Raw genomic sequence first — 18,574 nt, 5'->3', positions numbered from 1 at the left:
TTCCGCGACATTTTTCCGCTAGGGGATGTAGCTCAGTGGTAGAGCGCATGCTTTGCATGTATGAGGCCCCGGGTTCAATCCCCGGCATCTCCAGCAGGATTTAAAAAAAAAAAATTCATTTAATTTTATTTTAATTCTTTGCACAGTAAGTTATTCGCAGATTAAAACACTTTATGTCATTAAATTACCATTGATAGTCCTTTTGAAGAACTTTATAACTTTATCCAGTACACTATAACTCAAGTGAATAAATAGCAAAGAATAGAAGCCGATTGATGCCTGTTTTTTTTAATTGGTCTGATGTAATGTTTTAACAGCAATGTCGTTTACAGCGAATGAATACATAACAAAGAGCAAAAGGTGGAAGCGCCTCAGTCTATGTGCAATAAATCTATATAATATGTGTCATTAAGTGAACTGAGTTACTGAAATACACAATGGAGAAAGTTACAAAAAATCTCTAAAAAATGTTCTCTCCAAGTTTTTTAGCATTTAGGAAACAAAAATATCCTTGTTAATTAGATTAATTAATTAATTATTGGTAAGACTCAAACAGACTTAACAAACTGATAAGAAAGGCTGAGTCAGTTGTAGGGATCAAGCTGGCTCCACTGGAAGAGGTGATGAGAGACAGAATGCTGAAGATGATCAGAGGTGTCAAGGATAACCCCTTCCATCCCCTGCATGGTGGACAGCCTGAGGAGCAGACATAACCAAAGATTATTGCAGCCAAGATAAACGCTACAGCAAGTCCTTTCTGCCAGAGGCTATCAGACTGTATGATTCATATGTGATAGTCCATAAAATCATCACTTGTTTATATAGTCAAGAAAATCTACTAAAGAGTACAAGCCACCACAAAAATTATTAGTATTCCAATGTATTATATGTGTGTTTTTTAAGACTGAAATGGACCGAAATAACCTGTTAAATTAAAAAAAAAAAAAAAAACGGAACCAAAATACGGACAGCGTTTCACCAGGAGACCTAAAGTGAGGAGCCCTGTCCCCTTGCTCTTCAGACAGAGTTTGAGGAAGACGTCGGTTCGTTTCACTGAAGCTGTTCGTACCATAGACATAATATAAGAATAGACGCCTCATGGACCGCTCTCCGCCTATTGGGCGGCCATCTTGGAGCGGTACACCACTCCACTCAGCGTTATGTGTTTAGCAGGCACAATGACGTATCAGCGCATTTAATAGATCATAACACACTTTTTTGTTACTGGAAACCATATTCAAACATCTATCAAAGCAACATTTATAAACAATTGTATTTTTTAAGTATGTTTTTAATACATAGTTCATCATATTTAAATATGCTTAGTGGCTATAACAATAGAATAGGAATGGAATATTCTGATATCGATGTATGAAGAGCATATTACAAAGCACACAGCCGTTCATAATTTATTTAATAAATTATTTAGTAATAATAAATCAAATAAATAATGATTAATAGTGAATTTTATATATATATATATATATATATATATATATATATATATATATATATATATATATATATATATATATATATATATATATAAATTCGCTTCTCACCCTCCGCGGGTGGTCTCGTTTTTCATCCTCTGAGCTCGGGTCCTCTACCAGAGGCCTGGGAGCTTGAGGGTTCTGCGCAGTATCTTGGCTGTGCCTAGTACTGCACATTTATGGACTGAGATGTCTGATGTTGTTCCTGGGATCTGTCCACTGCTCCAGTTTGGGGGTGACTGCCCCGAGGGCCCCGATGACCACAGGCACCACTGTGGTCTTCACCTTCCAGGCCTTCTCTAGTTCCTCTCTGAGGCCCTGGTATTTCTCCAGTTTCTCGTGCTCCTTTTTCCTGATGTTGTAGTCACTTGGTATTGCTACATCCACCACAACGGCTTTCCTCTGTTCTTTATCCACCACCACAATGTCCGGTTGGTTCGCCATTACCATCTTGTCTGTCTGGATCTGGAAGTCCCACAGGATCTTAGCTCGGTCAATCTCCACCACCTTTGGGGGTGTTCTCCACTTTGATCTCAGGGCTTCCAGTCCATATTCTGCGCAGATGTTCCTGTACACTATGCCCGCCACTTGGTTATGTCGTTCCATGTACGCTTTCCCTGCCAGCATCTTGCACCCTGCTGTTATGTGCTGGACTGTCTCAGAGGCCTCCTTGCACAACCTACACCTTGGGTCTTGTCTGGTGTGGTAGAGCTGAGCCTCTCTTGCCCTGGTGTTTAGGGCCTGTTCCTGTGCAGCCAGGATGAGAGCCTCTGTGCTGTCCTTGAGTCCAGCTTTCTCCAGCCATTGGTAGGATTTCCTGATATCAGCCACTTCAGTTATTTGTCGGTGCATGTAGGGGCTTGTCTTCCCATGATGGTTCCTCCAGCACCTCGTCCTCTGTTCCCCATTGCCTGAGACATTCGCTTAGCACATCGTCCGTTGAGGCTTTGTCCTTGATGTATTTATGGATCTTGGATATGGAAAGCCATTTGCACCAAAATTGAATAAATAAATAAATGGGTTAAATAAATAAAAAATGAGTAAAATAAATCAAAAACTGAAGTAAATGAGTGAAATAAATAAAAAATTTGTTAAATAAATAGTTTAGCTTTTTCATTAAACCAATTTTTAATTTATTTATTTTTCATATTATCAATTTCCCAATTTCTCTTTTTCATTTATCTATTTGTCATTTATCCCTTTATCCATTTACCCATTTTTCATTAATCTATTTTTCATTTGTCCATTTTTCATTTATCCCTTTATCTATTTACCCATTTTTCATTAATCTATTTTTTAATTTAACCGTTTTTCCATTTCCTTTTTCCATTAACCCGATTTGCTATTTCTCACTTTCATTAATCAATTTCTCATATATCCCTTTTCTTACTTACCCATTTTCTTTTATCTATTTTTCATTTACCCATTTTTCATTAATCTCTTTATCTATTTACCCATTTTTCATTAATCTATCTTTTAATTTAACCATTTTTCCATTTCCTTTTTCCATTAACCCGATTTTCCTATTTCCCACTTTCATTAATCAATTTCTCATATATCCCTTTTTTTATTTACCCATTTTCTTTTATCTATTTTTCATTTACCCATTTTTCATTAATCTCTTTATCTATTTACCCATTTTTCATTAATCTATCTTTTAATTTAACCATTTTCCATTTCCTTTTTCCATTAACCCGATTTTCTATTTCCCACTTTCATTAATCAATTTCTCATATATCCCTTTTTTTATTTACCCATTTTCTTTTATCTATTTTTCATTTACCCATTTTTCATTAATCTCTTTATCTATTTACCCATTTTTCATTAATCTATCTTTTAATTTAACCATTTTTCCATTTCCTTTTTCCATTAACCCGATTTTCTATTTCCCACTTTCATTAATCAATTTCTCATATATCCCTTCTTTATGTACCCATTTTTCTTTAACCTATTTTTCATTTAACTTTTGTTTGAAAAACTTTTAATTTTCCCATTTTCCAATTTCCCTTATTCATTTAGTATTTCCTTATTTTCTTATTTATCACATTCTATTTTCCCCGCTAAACTTAGGGAGAAAAATAAATGCAAATGAGGAGTGGCACGTCATCAGGCTACAACTTCCCCAATTGGTTGGTTAGCGTCACACCTACTTTGCTTTCAAGAAAGATGGCGACCTACTAACGGGTTATCAATAAACATAAGCTCATCAACTTCATTAGAAAATAGTGTTATTACTCCTGACTTTATTTTTGTGTGGCCGCTCAGACAGAACGTGTTTCAGCTGGCGGCTCTCATGGACTCAGAGCTTCACCGTCGGGGTTTTTTATAGTTTGGACGAAGCGGCCGCTGAAGTTGGCTTACGATTGAAGGTTCAGGACGCCTTCGTAGCTACCAGCTGTGATTCAACTATAAGGAGCAGATTTTACTGTACATCGTAAGTGAACTGCAATATCCAGTGGCAGCTCTACGGAGCATCGAGCTGAAAGAATGACGGTGGCAAGCCTTGGAGATCTGCATCGGAGGCCATCTTTCAGACATGCACCGCTGCTGTCCGTCCAGGATCCTCCGGTTGCCCAGACGGTAAGCTAACGCTGATGTTTTCCAACTACAGTCATATTTGTAACCAAACTTGAGGCCAACAGGTGTACTTTTGATCGCCACCAGGTCAAAAGTACAGCTTGTTTTTGCAGCACATTCATTAATGTTTCTATCGTGTATGTTTTCAGATGTTAAGCTGTCACAGCAGATCATCCTGCAGGCCTCTGGTCTCTGTTTCCAGTGGGCTCACAGCTTCAGGGTGACCAGAGACCTTCACCTTTCTGGACCAGGAACACCCGGCCAAATGCACTGCTGACACATTTAATTTAAAAAATGTGGCTGTTCTTATAGCATTGATATGCAAGAACCATCTACTGTTTTTAATAATAAAAATATATATATTATGAAATCTGTGTTCCTTCTCATCTGTGTAGTTCTAATTTAATCAAATCTCATGTTTTCACATCCCAGAGACAATAAGATGGATAGTTTGTTTGTGGCTTTAACCCATTCATTCCAAATTTTTCCCAAACATGTAAATATGAAAATCCGATGTCATTGATAGCCCTTTGAACTAATCAGGGAAATAATTTTAAAAATTGTGGAAAAGTATGCAAAAAAGTGTGTTTTATGTTCGGTCACAATTGTGACCGGTGGGATAATATGGTGTTCTAATACTAAGATGAGCTAAAAGTGCTTTTTCCAAATAGACATGATCATAATATGTGAACATTGTTTCTTTAGTAGAATATATCTTGCCACAGCATTACTTTAGTGCAACATTTGCTCTGTAAAGTACAAATTTGACTATCAATATATTCTAAACCAAGGTAAATTTGAGTGCTTGAGTGTTTATGCATAATTATATTGAACTTCAGTCAGCTGTAGTGTCATCACAGTAACATAGATCATAAAGATAACATCTACAGTAGAGGCTTTCATTTATATTTCTGAAAATTATGAACATTTGTCACACTGTCATAAAGTAAAACTCAATAGACTTAGTCCAGGGGTCTCCGTCTCCAGGATTTAGGGCCTGTGTCATGCATCTTTTCCATCCGCCTCTGCTTCAGCACACCTGAATCAGGTGATAAGCAGGACTCTGGAGAACTGGACTGCATACTGAGAGGGTGATCCATTTAATTCAGGTGTGTTGGACCAGGAACACACCTGAAAGTTGCAGGATACCGGACCCCAAGGCCTGGAATCAAAGGAGAGTAGTATGGCTCCTTCTCACCATTTGGTGACTTTGGTTTTCTTCAATTTTAGGTTATTTCATCTCTTTCTTACTTTCCATGTTCTTTCTTGAAGCACTCAGTGTGCAATAAAACCTTGAATTTCTCCAAGGCATGGGTGGTGCAAAAGCAACAACTGGAACAACATCTCTGGAAACGATTCTTGCATTGACTGACCAGAAAGTGTCTTGGTTACATCTCGTCATAACTTGAAGAGAAGTGTCCATTTGAGATCTATTTCCATGACCTGCTGGCCTTATACCAAACCTTTGCATAAGATAATAAGCCATGATGAGCAAATCAGTTGTTCCTCCTACGACACATTTGTAAAATAATATCTGAAAGGTAAATGGCCTGTACTTGTGTAGTTCTTTATCAAGTCCAAATGACCTGAAAATGTTTTCACCACATTCACCCATTCACACACACATTCACACACCGACAGCAGTAAGCTACTATATTGTAGCTACAGCTTGCCTGCCACAGTTTGACAGAAGTAAGGCAGTCATACACCGGCTCCTCCACCAGGGTCCTCTGAATACCACCGGCTGGCATGGTGGCTGAATTGTCCTCTTGATCAAGGTCACAACTACTGACACAAACAAAGTGGGGGTTCCAGCAGGCAACCCACCAGGTACAAGATAAACTCCAACCTCCTAGGCTACCGGCACCGTTTCAGGTGTGCTTTTGGTATGGACCATGTTGAGAACGAGAATCTCAATCGATGAATCATAATTTGTATTGACACACGGAGCATAAAATCAGCCAAGAAAAGCATTCAGACTTTACTTATTTTATTAACTTTCAGCGCTGAAAGGAGACGCTTTACCATTACATCCGAGAAGAGTTTCTAAAAAAGTCTGTGCAGCGTCTGAGGAAAAAGAGGAGGGCAGCTGATTATATGAACTGAAGACACTCCCTGAAATCACACCATGTCTCTGTGGCTTGATAAGTTTCTGTTTCTTGTGAGAAATGGACCTTAGTGTCTAACAGAATCAAAAATGTAACTCTTTACTATGGGCCCTTTGTCTAACAGCATGTGACTCTTTCTCGGCCTTGGTAAAGCATCTCAACAACCACCATCACTTCTTGGACCTGACCATGACATTGAACCTTGAGGGGGTTTGGTCATAAAGGTCTACACCTCTCATGTGCTCATTGATCTAGTTGACATCAGTCTCTATATAATTCTTCATCTTTGTTTCCATTAGGAAAATATTGTTGTTTTTCTAGTGGATCAGCAGTTTCTCATCTTGTGTTGGAACCTCATTTGGATCCTCTTTAAAGGGTACATCAAAGAGACAGCTGTCCCTTCGTCATAAACTTTTGCAGGTGGTAACAGAGTACCACATGCCTGATGAAGGGTCAGATTATCCTCTTTTCCCATGAACTGATCATATGCATTCAAAATCAGGCATGGAAAATGGCCCATCTTCCCCTTATAGTCCATGTCTAAGCCATCACTATCAAAATCAGTAAGGGTTCCATTTTTCTCACTACATTGTTGTATGCTTTGTCTGGCTATAACAAAGTCCAACAAATCAAGAACCAAACTCAAAATTAATCTTAAAAAGGAAGAAGTTAGGAATTGGAAGAATATGGTATGTATTTAAATAAGTGGACCTATTGGTCAAACGTATTCTCCCACCTGTCACTATTATGACCGTCAACATGTTTACACATCCTGCTCACACACCTAACAAATTTTTATAAATGCAAAGGTGAATATCATAACTAGACACTTTAAAGATGATGTGCACCAAAAATCTTTGTTGTATGTTTATTTAAACATACATTGCTATCCTCTTCTTTGGGAGGTTTGTGGCACTCTTTTTCTCGCCGAGGTGCAACCAAGATTTAATCAGCTCTAGTCATGTGATAATTTAGTCTAAACATGTGATACTGCATAAGTATTATCCAAACACTAAACTTTGAATGTTTGCTGAACATTAACTGAAAATTTAATCAGCAAGCTTTTTAGAGTCCTTGAAAGTGAAAAAAAAATTCATTTTTCCTCTGATGTTTGGGTGAACTCTTCTCTGCGGAGGTCGGCCATCTCTCTGGTTCTTCCTGAAGGAGATCCATCAGGAGTTCTGGTGCTGCTCACAGTGCAGACGGTTCTCCTCCCTGTTTGCCGTTGTCCCTCTCTCAGCCAGAATCTCCAGTCATTTTTCTTGATCCTTGAATAAACGTAACAGAATATGTTCTGGGTGTTATTTATGATTCGTTTGTTAATTAAAACAATGTTTAATATAAAAATAAGATTAATTTATTTCCTTAACAATTCCTTCTCCTGTTCCCTCAGAAGGAAAGAGTTTAGGACTCACTAATTACATTTACTCAAATATAGTTGAGTAACTTTTTGAAACTCAAATGAAGTTTTAGGAGTACCGTTACTATGCTGAACTTTTTACTTTTACTCAGGTCATTTTATTATGAAGCATCACTATTCTTATTTAAACAAATTTTTTATTTTGTCTTTAAAAAACTAAAAATTCCGCTGAACTTTATATTTTGAGCCCTCTAATTGTGTAATTTTTTTAAGGTATGAAATAATTGATAACTTGATCAGTTACTCAGTACTTGTATACTTTTTACCAAATGCTTCTTTACTCATGTGTAATTTCTTATTCAGCTACTTTTTACTTAAACATGTAAGTAAGAGATAAACATGAGTAAAAACATGTTTGGAGTACAAATTATGGAACAGTAACCAAATGTTGAGGCACATATGTTGAACAAAAACAGGGAAACTAAGGTGGCCAAGTTATACATCCACAAAGAACTACTGAAATAAATAGTCATAATTACTTTATATGAATACGACATGCATGCATGTGGGCCACACTTGGCACATTTCAGGGATGTAACCAATAGGGACAGATTTTAGCAGGAGTTCAGCTTTTATCCATTCTGCATTCTGTACCCTCACTAAGGTCACTGTATTCAGGTAGTCTGTTTACAAACATCAGCGTTAATTTACCCCCACATTTTTTAAATTAAATGTGTCAGCAGTGCATTTGGCCGGGTGTTCCTGGTCCAGAAAGGTGAAGGTCTCTGGTCACCCTGAAGCTGTGAGCCCACTGGAAACAGAGACCAGAGGCCTGCAGGATGATCTGCTGTGACAGCTTAACATCTGAAAACATACACGATAGAAACATTAATGAATGTGCTGCAAAAACAAGCTGTACTTTTGACCTGGTGGCGATCAAAAGTACACCTGTTAGCCTCAAGTTTGGTTACAAATATGACTGTAGTTGGAAAACATCAGCGTTAGCTTACCGTCTGGGCAACCGGAGGATCCTGGACGGACAGCAGCGGTGCATGTCTGAAAGATGGCCTCCGATGCAGATCTCCAAGGCTTGCCACCGTCATTCTTTCAGCTCGATGCTCCGTAGAGCTGCCACTGGATATTGCAGTTCACTTACGATGTACAGTAAAATCTGCTCCTTATAGTTGAATCACAGCTGGTAGCTACGAAGGCGTCCTGAACCTTCAATCGTAAGCCAACTTCAGCGGCCGCTTCGTCCAAACTATAAAAAACCCCGACGGTGAAGCTCTGAGTCCATGAGAGCCGCCAGCTGAAACACGTTCTGTCTGAGCGGCCACACAAAAATAAAGTCAGGAGTAATAACACTATTTTCTAATGAAGTTGATGAGCTTATGTTTATTGATAACCCGTTAGTAGGTCGCCATCTTTCTTGAAAGCAAAGTAGGTGTGACGCTAACCAACCAATTGGGGAAGTTGTAGCCTGATGACGTGCCACTCCTCATTTGCATTTATTTTTCTCCCTAAGTTTAGCGGGGAAAATAGAATGTGATAAATAAGAAAATAAGGAAATACTAAATGAATAAGGGAAATTGGAAAATGGGAAAATTAAAAGTTTTTCAAACAAAAGTTAAATGAAAAATAGGTTAAAGAAAAATGGGTACATAAAGAAGGGATATATGAGAAATTGATTAATGAAAGTGGGAAATAGAAAATCGGGTTAATGGAAAAAGGAAATGGAAAAATGGTTAAATTAAAAGATAGATTAATGAAAAATGGGTAAATAGATAAAGAGATTAATGAAAAATGGGTAAATGAAAAATAGATAAAAGAAAATGGGTAAATAAAAAAAGGGATATATGAGAAATTGATTAATGAAAGTGGGAAATAGAAAATCGGGTTAATGGAAAAAGGAAATGGAAAATGGTTAAATTAAAAGATAGATTAATGAAAAATGGGTAAATAGATAAAGAGATTAATGAAAAATGGGTAAATGAAAAATAGATAAAAGAAAATGGGTAAATAAAAAAGGGATATATGAGAAATTGATTAATGAAAGTGGGAAATAGGAAAATCGGGTTAATGGAAAAAGGAAATGGAAAAATGGTTAAATTAAAAGATAGATTAATGAAAAATGGGTAAATAGATAAAGAGATTAATGAAAAATGGGTAAATGAAAAATAGATAAAAGAAAATGGGTAAGTAAGAAAAGGGATATATGAGAAATTGATTAATGAAAGTGAGAAATAGCAAATCGGGTTAATGGAAAAAGGAAATGGAAAAACGGTTAAATTAAAAAATAGATTAATGAAAAATGGGTAAATAGATAAAGGGATAAATGAAAAATGGACAAATGAAAAATAGATTAATGAAAAATGGGTAAATGGATAAAGGGATAAATGACAAATAGATAAATGAAAAAGAGAAATTGGGAAATTGATAATATGAAAAATAAATAAATTAAAAATTGGTTTAATGAAAAAGCTAAACTATTTATTTAACAAATTTTTTATTTATTTCACTCATTTACTTCAGTTTTTGATTTATTTTACTCATTTTTTATTTATTTAACCCATTTATTTATTTATTCAATTTTGGCGCAAATGGCTTTCCATACTTGGATGTTTCATCCTGGACAGTGACTCTCACACTCACTAGTCCTCTGCCTCCTTCCTTACGGCTTGTGTACAGTCTCAGGGTGCTGGATTTGGGGTGGAACCCTCCATGCATGGTTAGTAGCTTCCGAGTCTTAACATCCGTGGCCTTCATCTCTTCCATTGGCCAGCTAATTATTCTGGCAGGGTATCTGATTACTGGCAAGGCATAGCTGTTTATTGCACGGATCTTGTTCTTGCCATTGAGCTGGCTTCTCAGGACTTGCCTTATTCGTTGGAGGTATTTGGCTGTGGCTCCTTTCCTTGTGACCTCATCGAGGTTGCCATTTGCTTGTGGTATTCCCAGGTACTTGTAGCTGTGCTCTATGTCTGCTATTGTTCCCTCTGGGAGTGAGACCCCTTCTGTGCAGACGACCTTCCCTCTCTTTGTAACCATCCGGCCACACTTCTCTAGTCCGAATGACATCCCCAATGTCATTCGGACTAGAATGACATTGGGATGTCATTCTAGTCCATATATATATATATATATATATATGTGGCTTGTGTACAGTCTCAGGGTGCTGGATATATATATATATATATATATATATATATATATAAAAATTCCCCTCTCACCCTCCGTGGGTGGTCTCTTTCATCCTCTGAGCTCGGGTCCTCTACCAGAGGCCTGGGAGCTTGAGGGTTCTGCGCAGTATCTTAGCTGTGCCTAGAACTGCACATTTCTGGACTGAGATGTCTGATGTTGTTCCTGGGATCTGTTTGAGCCACTGCTCCAGTTTGGGGGTGACTGCCCCGAGGGCCCCGATGACCACAGGCACCACTGTGGTCTTCACCTTCCAGGCCTTCTCCAGTTCCTCTCTGAGGCCCTGGTATTTCTCCAGTTTCTCATGCTCCTTTTTCCTGATGTTGTGGTCACTTGGTATTGCTACATCCACCACAACGGCTTTCCTCTGTTCTTTATCCACCACCACAATGTCCGGTTGGTTCGACATTACCATCTTGTCTGTCTGGATCTGGAAGTCCCACAGGATCTTAGCTCGGTCATTCTCCACCACCTTTGGGGGTGTCCCCCATTTTGACCTCGGGGCTTCCAGTCCATATTCTGCACAGATGTTCCTGTACACTATGCCCGCCACTTGGTTATGTCGTTCCATGTACGCTTTCCCTGCCAGCATCTTGCACCCTGCTGTTATGTGCTGGACTGTCTCAGAGGCCTCCTTGCACAACCTACACCTTGGGTCTTGTCTGGTGTGGTAGATCTGAGCTTCTATTGCTCTGGTGTTTAGGGCCTGTTCCTGGGCGGCCAGGATGAGGGCCTCCGTGCTGTCCTTGAGTCCAGCTTTCTCCAGCCATTGGTAGGATTTCCTGATATCAGCCACTTCAGTTATTTGTCGGTGGTACATCCCATGTAGGGGCTTGTCTTCCCATGATGGTTCCTCCAGCACCTCGTCCTCTGTTCCCCATTGCCTGAGACATTCGCTGAGCACATCGTCCGTTGAGGCTTTGTCCTTGATGTATTTATGGATCTTAGATGTTTCATCCTGGACAGTGGCTCTCACACTCACTAGTCCTCTGCCTCCTTCCTTACGGCTCGTGTACAGTCTCAGGGTGCTGGATTTGGGGTGGAACCCTCCATGCATGGTTAGTAGCTTCCGAGTCTTAACATCCGTGGCCTTCATCTCTTCCATTGGCCAGCTAATTATTCCGGCAGGGTATCTGATTACTGGTAAGGCATAGCTGTTTATTGCACGGATCTTGTTCTTGTCATTGAGCTGGCTTCTCAGGACTTGCCTTATTCGTTGGAGGTATTTGGCTGTGGCTCCTTTCCTTGTGACCTCATCGAGGTTGCCATTTGCTTGTGGTATTCCCAGGTACTTGTAGCTGTGCTCTATGTCTGCTATCGTTCCCTCTGGGAGTGAGACCCCTTCTGTGCGGACGACCTTCCCTCTCTTTGTAACCATCCGGCCACACTTCTCTAGTCCGAATGACATCCCAATGTCAGTGCTGTAGATCCTGGTGGTGTGGATCAGTGAGTCGATGTCTCGCTCGCTCTTGGCGTACAGCTTGATGTCATCCATGTAGAGGAGGTGACTGATTGTGGCCCCATTCTTAAGTCGGTATCCGTAGCCAGTCTTGTTGATGATTTGGCTGAGGGGGTTCAGGCCTATGCAGAACAGCAGTGGGGACAGAGCATCTCCTTGGTATATGCCACATTTGATGGACACTTGTGCAAGCGGTTTGCAGTTGGCTTCAAGGATGGTTTTCCACAGCCCCATCGAGTTTGCAATGAAGGCTCTTAGAGTCCTATTGATGTTGTACATCTCTAAGCATTCAATGATCCAGGTGTGTGGCATTGAGTCATAGGCTTTCTTGTAATCAATCCAAGCGGTGCACAGGTTGGTGTGTCGGGTTTTGCAGTCTCGGGCGACTGTGTGGTCTACAAGGAGTTGGTGTTTGGCTCCTCTACTATTTATGCCGATGCCCTTCTGTGCCGTGCTCATGTATTTATCCATGTGTCCGCTTATCTTAGCCGCTATGATGCCTGACATGAGCTTCCATGTTGTAGAGAGACAGGTTATTGGCCGATAGTTGGATGGGACTGAACCCTTTGAGGGATCCTTCTGGATCAGGATTGTGCGCCCTTCAGTTAACCATTCAGGGTGAGTCCCATTCTGTAGCAGCTGGTTCAGTTGAGCTGCCAGTCGCTCATGGAGTCTTTAGCCAGTAGGCATGGATCATGTCAGGCCCTGGTGCTGTCCAGTTTTTCATACCCGAGACTCTTTCTTGGACATCTGCCACAGTGATGGTTACCGGGGCTTGTTCAGGGAGGTTGCTTGTGGGACGCCTCCCTTTCCCATATGCCTTTCCAGTATTGTTCAGTCTCCAGCCTTGGTGGGTCTGCTCTGTTGTTAGTACCCTGCCATTGAGAGTACACTTTAGCTGGTTGGGTGGAGAAGAGCCGGTTGATCCTCCTGGCTTCATTCTCTCTTGTGTATCTCTTTAGGCGGCTGGCCAAGGCTTGGAGCCTTTGTTTGGCAGTTTCGAGTGCTTCAGGTATGGGCATCTGGCTGTACTTCTTGGGTACTGATCTTTTCATTGCACCCCTTAGGAGCTCTGACAGCTGGCTCACTTCCCTCCTTGTTATCTTGATCTTAGCCTCTAACCGTCTTTTCCATGATGGATATTGGGTCTCATGGTTGCTCTTATAGCCGAGCATTTCAAGGATCACTGATGCTGAGTTGTATATCAGCTCATTGGTTTCTGTTATGGTGTTGGTAGGGATTGTTCTCAATGCTGCATTCACATCTTCAATGAGACTTTCTGATGGTACTTCACTCAGCCGTTGTAATTGGCGTCGGGGTTGCCTGGTGTTCATTCGGGCCACGATTCTCTCTCTCAGGTCAGTTGCTGTCTCGTTCAGCTTTGATAGTTCGTTCATTACTGGGGCTGCATACCCAGTCTCGGGGTGGGGAGTAGTTAACTCCCCCCTGACCTTACCTTTGGGCTCCTCCCTTATGCCGTAGCATTTGTGTTGTACCTCGTCAATCTCAAGTTGTGATAGCAGTTGCCGTTTGCGGATGTTGGAGCACTGAGCTACTAGTTGTTTGGCAGTCATTGTAGACTGTGGGTGTCGAAGTAACCATTCCACCCTCAGTCTTTGCATGTAACCCCTCTGACTAGGGTTACTTGAGTAGTAGCATTCCAACAGATCCATGTTTTCGTCTCTCGCCCATTTCCGTCTTGTTCCAGTAGCCCATTTTTCATCAAGGTGCTCTGGTTCCCCAGCACCTGACGCAGACCTTGTTTGGCCGGGCGACGTCTGAGCCGGCATGTCATGCTTATCAGTGTCTCTCATTGTATGAGGTAGGCTATATAGCTCCAAGGGTCTTGCCTAGGGACCCACACTGCATAGCTCAATTGCACTGTTGTAACTTGCCCCAACCTGGATTCGAACCCCGGTCTCCCAGGTGGTAGACTGGTGTCTTACCCACTGAGCTATATATATATATATATATATATATATATATATATATATATATTAGAGGTGTGCCGATCGATAGAGGCACGCATCGATCGGTCACCGATCATAATCGGGGCGATTTTCATGAAAAAGTGCATGATCGGTGATCGGCTATCATTGGCTCTTGTTGCCGATACCGATCATCTCATTTCGCAGCCTGCCTGTGCAGCTGGTCTTCTCTTTCCTTCACACTGCGCAAACGCGCAGCAACAAATCCTAAGCGATGTATAACTATAACGCACTGAGTGAATGGGGAAGTTTGCGTGTTGCGGCGGAAAATTGAAGCACGTCAAAATGCATCAACACAACGAAGCTAATACGACATAAAAACAATGCCATACTTGACGGAGATTGGCTACATCGAGGCTCACCACAGTAAAAAAGACATACGGAGCGACCAGATAGCAGGTAAAGCAGCGCACAGCTACAAACATTCACCCGGATTAGCATGACGGTCAGAAAGCTAAACAAATAACCCGCAAAATTATTTAAGTCTTCGAGCTGCGATGTAAGACGCTGGTTCTGCTCTCGCTGTTGAACCGCTGCTACGCGCTACAGGTAGTAATATTTGACAGACGGAGCTTCGCTTCTGCTCCACCTGGTAGTGACTCTCACACCGAATCTCTGTTTAAGCTGCAGCATCTAACCTAAAAAAATTAATTTTACATACGTATTAAAACTTTAGTTGTCCCAACATGAGACAGATAATCTCTAAAAAAAATAATCGATCTCCTCCCTGTTCTGCATAATTACTCCGCTCAATCAGAAACAGCCACTCAGAATTAGCAGCAATCAGCTAGCCGCCATGCTATCAGGAAGTTTTCATTCAGTAACTCTGGATTGTTTATAGTAATGGAACCTGTTTTTGCCTTTGAATGTTAAGTTTTATACTTGAATTTTTTTGGCAATGTTGAGAGGTTTTATTTTGGCTCTTTGCGTTATTTAGCCTCGTCAGAGCCTTCATATAATAATAATTATGTGATCGGTGATCGGTATCGGTGATCGGCCCTCATGGGTGATTGGTATCGGTATCGGGAGGAAAAAACCTGATCGGCACATCTCTACTTTGAGCTTTTGCCGCAATCATATTTCTCCACTCAAAAAAGTGTGACCTGGATACATTTATGTCTATAGAATAAATACTAGTAGCCAAGCCATACATACTAATTATGTTGTTTTTATAAAATTCATTCTATTTATGTATTACATTTTACTTACTTCTGTATAAATACTATCAGCTTAAAATGACTAAGTAAAATGAAATTACATTTTATCAGTAAGGTCAACAATATCAAATAATCAATAAATTCTACCCAATGTAAATTGCCATACATTTTCACTCCAGAATTTGCACCACATTAAAACAGTATACATTTTTTTAACTTAATTTTGACATTCTGACAAATCTATATTATTTTAATTGTCACTTTGAAATACAGGTTATCTGTTAGTTGGAGTTTCTCTGATTTTATTGCATTTTCAATCAACTCTCTTTGTTTGTCACCATGTCAAGTAATATTAAAAAAATTACAGCTGCAGGTCCCAGCTGCCACATTTCACATTTTCTTCAAAATTTTGTGGCACACTTGCTTAAAATCAAATCACATGCTGATCTGATTTTAACGTGTAAGTTTTTTTTAATTGCTTTTATAATTTTCCTTACATACAAAGGTTTCAGCCAGAACCATTGTATTGACTGTTTTATCATTTCTTTTCATGTTTAATCTTCTACGTTTTCTATGCTTTTTTTCTTTGTAAAAGAACTTTGTCATTTTTGACTTGTGAAAGTGGCTACATGAATAAAGTTTACCCACTCATACAGAAATATGGAAATGCTTAATGCATCTTTAATAGTAACAAAGTGATGGATAGCATTAGATTTGCTTGTTAATATTAGCTGCTCACACAGTGTAACACATATATGCAGGTGTAAAACTGCCATAAACAGATATGATCAGTGAAAAAAACCCTGGTCAGGATGGATGCATGGGTCCTTTCACAATGCAACTTTTTAAAAGCCAAAAGTCGTTTTCTCTGTCACCATGACAACAGATTACTTCCTCCTGAATGCAGCTGCTGGGAAGGGTCAAAGGTGACTTGGGGTTAATGGGTGATGGGAGCTGGATGAGGGATCTTGTTATATACATGAAAGAAGCTGTGTGTCTGTGACTGTGAAGGACTCATTTAGTTGTTGCCCATGGCAACGAAAATGCTCTCCCCACCCCCCCCTACCCCTTTTTCTTTTACACTGCGTGCTGCGTCTGTTGCTCTGAATGACCCTCTCCCAAGTTAACCACAGATAGATCCCTTCTGAGGACCATATGACGGTTTTACTAATAAAGCCATTCGGGGGTCAGAGCACAGCATATTGTCTCAGTGTCCATCAGTGTAACAATTAGGCAGATCTGTGATGATGTAACCCTGCAGCTGATGATGAAATGCTGGTGAACCACCAGCGATGCACTGGGCCAGGGAGGACCAAGGTCAGGGCTTCAGATCAACAATAAGAGCAACGTGGAACTAGACTGTGATTATTAATGTGCATGTTGGACTGTTTAATCCATCCATTTATTCGTTGTCTTCACCCTCTTCAAGTTCTGGAAAACCCAGTCTCTCCCCAGTGACGTCTCCAGCTCTTCTGTTCATTGGGCCAACACAAAGTGTTCCCAAATGAGAAGGAGAAGAGATGGAAACCTCTTTCCATGAGTTCTAGGTAGAACCATCTCAACTGACTGTTCATTGTGGACAAGCATTTGGTTCTACTCGAAACTCATAGCTCCTGATTGTCTGTCCAGAGCAAGGCCTTGCCAAAAAAAAAAAAAAAATAGAGCTTGAAACATTGAAAACAGGTAAAAAAAACAACAAAAAAAAACAAAAACAAAAAAAACTAAAGGTTCAAATATATATTCAGTATAAATAGACACATATAATTTTTTCTCAATGTCTGAAGTTAAATCTGACCAAACCTCTCTTGTTTTAGGTCAGTTAGAATTATTATTATTATTATTATGAATTAAAATAATAATAATACTTTATCGATTCCCTAAATGGGGGAAATTTAGTTTGTCCCAGCATTGCACACAATAACAACATGAGCATATAATGATACTCCTAAGAACACACATATTGCTCAGTACATTAAATATATAACCAACATTTAAAACGCACAGCTCTAGAGACAATGTATGTGTTACATCTCTCAGCTGGGAATGGACAATTGTAACAAATTATGTTTGTTTTATTTATTTATTTATTTATTTTATTGATGTGTCTCGGCTTCTCCTTTCTTCTTAGTGGAGAGCCTGTAAACATGAACAGCTTCAGTGAAACTAACAACCGCTGTCTTCTTTCCCAAACTGTCTCTTTATTACAAATTCTTGAAATCATGAACATTTCTTTGTGCAATCATGTCCACGTGTCCTTCTGTTGTTCTAAAACAACCATATAGCATCCACTTTGGTGAACAGCATCAAAAGGCCAAATCAAAACACTTAAACAATAAATTTAAAGCTCACAGATTTACATAAAAAAACCACCCATTTCTCAAATGCAGCTAAATTTTAAGGGTACTAATTTCTTTGAGTTGTAATAATAGACCCTTTTCACATGACATCAGACAACATCCGTTTTGACTCGATGCAGTGTATGTTTAGTTCCGATGTGTGGAGTTAAAGCTATTTCTGGACTCTAAAGCAGCTGCCACAAATATGATTTGAAGATATATCACTATTTGTAAAAAAATTTTCTTCAACATAATCTAAACTGGACAAATTCCTCGCTGATTGACACCAGTTTGACTACAAAGGTACGTGTTTTGTTTTTTTCTAGCAGTTAGTTGATATGCTAGGATAGCAATAGTAATTTGTTAGCTCGTCATCTCCAATCAACAATGGCCTTAAATAGGAGCGGCTTCCCAGAAGAAGATGCCAGATGGTTCCGCTTCTACAGTGGTACACTCTAGCTCTCAGTGCTGTCTCAAGTGTCTAACTTGTTCCTGATGCCTCTTTCATCTTTCTTCCTCCTAGAACCAGCCCTGACCACTCTCTGAGAATCAGATCCACCTGGACTACCTGGCCCTCGCTGTTCGGCTTGGCCGAGCCCCTGGATTCCTCCACCACCACCACCCTGCTGCTGCCTGTCCACCCTCAGTTACCTGCTGGAACTCCCCCACCTGGAGACCCCTCGCTGCCCCAACTGCTGTACCCTCCTCTGCTCACCTGAACCCCCAATCCGTAAGCCCTCATCAGGTTACATCATCATTCCTGTCATTATTCCTCTGTCTAACTGCTCACACATTTCTCAGTTCCTCCTCTGGCCCGGTTCCTCCCTGCTGCCGCTGATCTACACCTCTCCATCGTTTCCCCCATTACACCTTCTTGTTCAATAAATCTGTAAACTGA

At 40.1% G+C, this 18,574-nt stretch overlaps 3 long non-coding RNA genes and 1 other non-coding gene across 4 annotated transcripts; 3 read left to right on the top strand and 1 right to left on the bottom strand.

Annotated features, from left to right (window-relative positions):
* The first annotated feature begins 21 nt into the window (after window positions 1-21).
* On the top strand, window positions 22-93 carry trnaa-ugc (transfer RNA alanine (anticodon UGC)). The gene has a single exon. It is a non-coding gene; the product is annotated as a tRNA-Ala (tRNA).
* Window positions 94-2,309: 2,216 nt separating this feature from the next.
* LOC148156672 (uncharacterized) lies at window positions 2,310-4,440 on the top strand. The gene is made up of 2 exons (XR_015764427.1): window positions 2,310-4,073; window positions 4,220-4,440. It is a non-coding gene; the product is annotated as an uncharacterized LOC148156672 (long non-coding RNA).
* A 2,044-nt stretch (window positions 4,441-6,484) lies between these two features.
* Window positions 6,485-10,585, bottom strand: LOC148156671 (uncharacterized). The gene is made up of 3 exons (XR_015764426.1): window positions 8,549-10,585; window positions 8,250-8,402; window positions 6,485-7,446 (listed from the first exon to the last, which is right to left on the bottom strand). It is a non-coding gene; the product is annotated as an uncharacterized LOC148156671 (long non-coding RNA).
* A 7,425-nt stretch (window positions 10,586-18,010) lies between these two features.
* On the top strand, window positions 18,011-18,574 carry LOC106913463 (uncharacterized). The gene is made up of 2 exons (XR_001417278.2): window positions 18,011-18,406; window positions 18,478-18,574. It is a non-coding gene; the product is annotated as an uncharacterized LOC106913463 (long non-coding RNA).

This window comes from Poecilia mexicana, unplaced genomic scaffold (genome assembly GCF_051168715.1).
Source record: "Poecilia mexicana isolate PSO_F unplaced genomic scaffold, ASM5116871v1 scaffold_10, whole genome shotgun sequence".
Taxonomy (NCBI): Eukaryota; Metazoa; Chordata; class Actinopteri; order Cyprinodontiformes; family Poeciliidae; genus Poecilia; species Poecilia mexicana.
The sequence above is the reverse complement of the archived record's forward strand: the minus strand, read 5'-3'. Positions and strand labels throughout refer to the sequence as shown.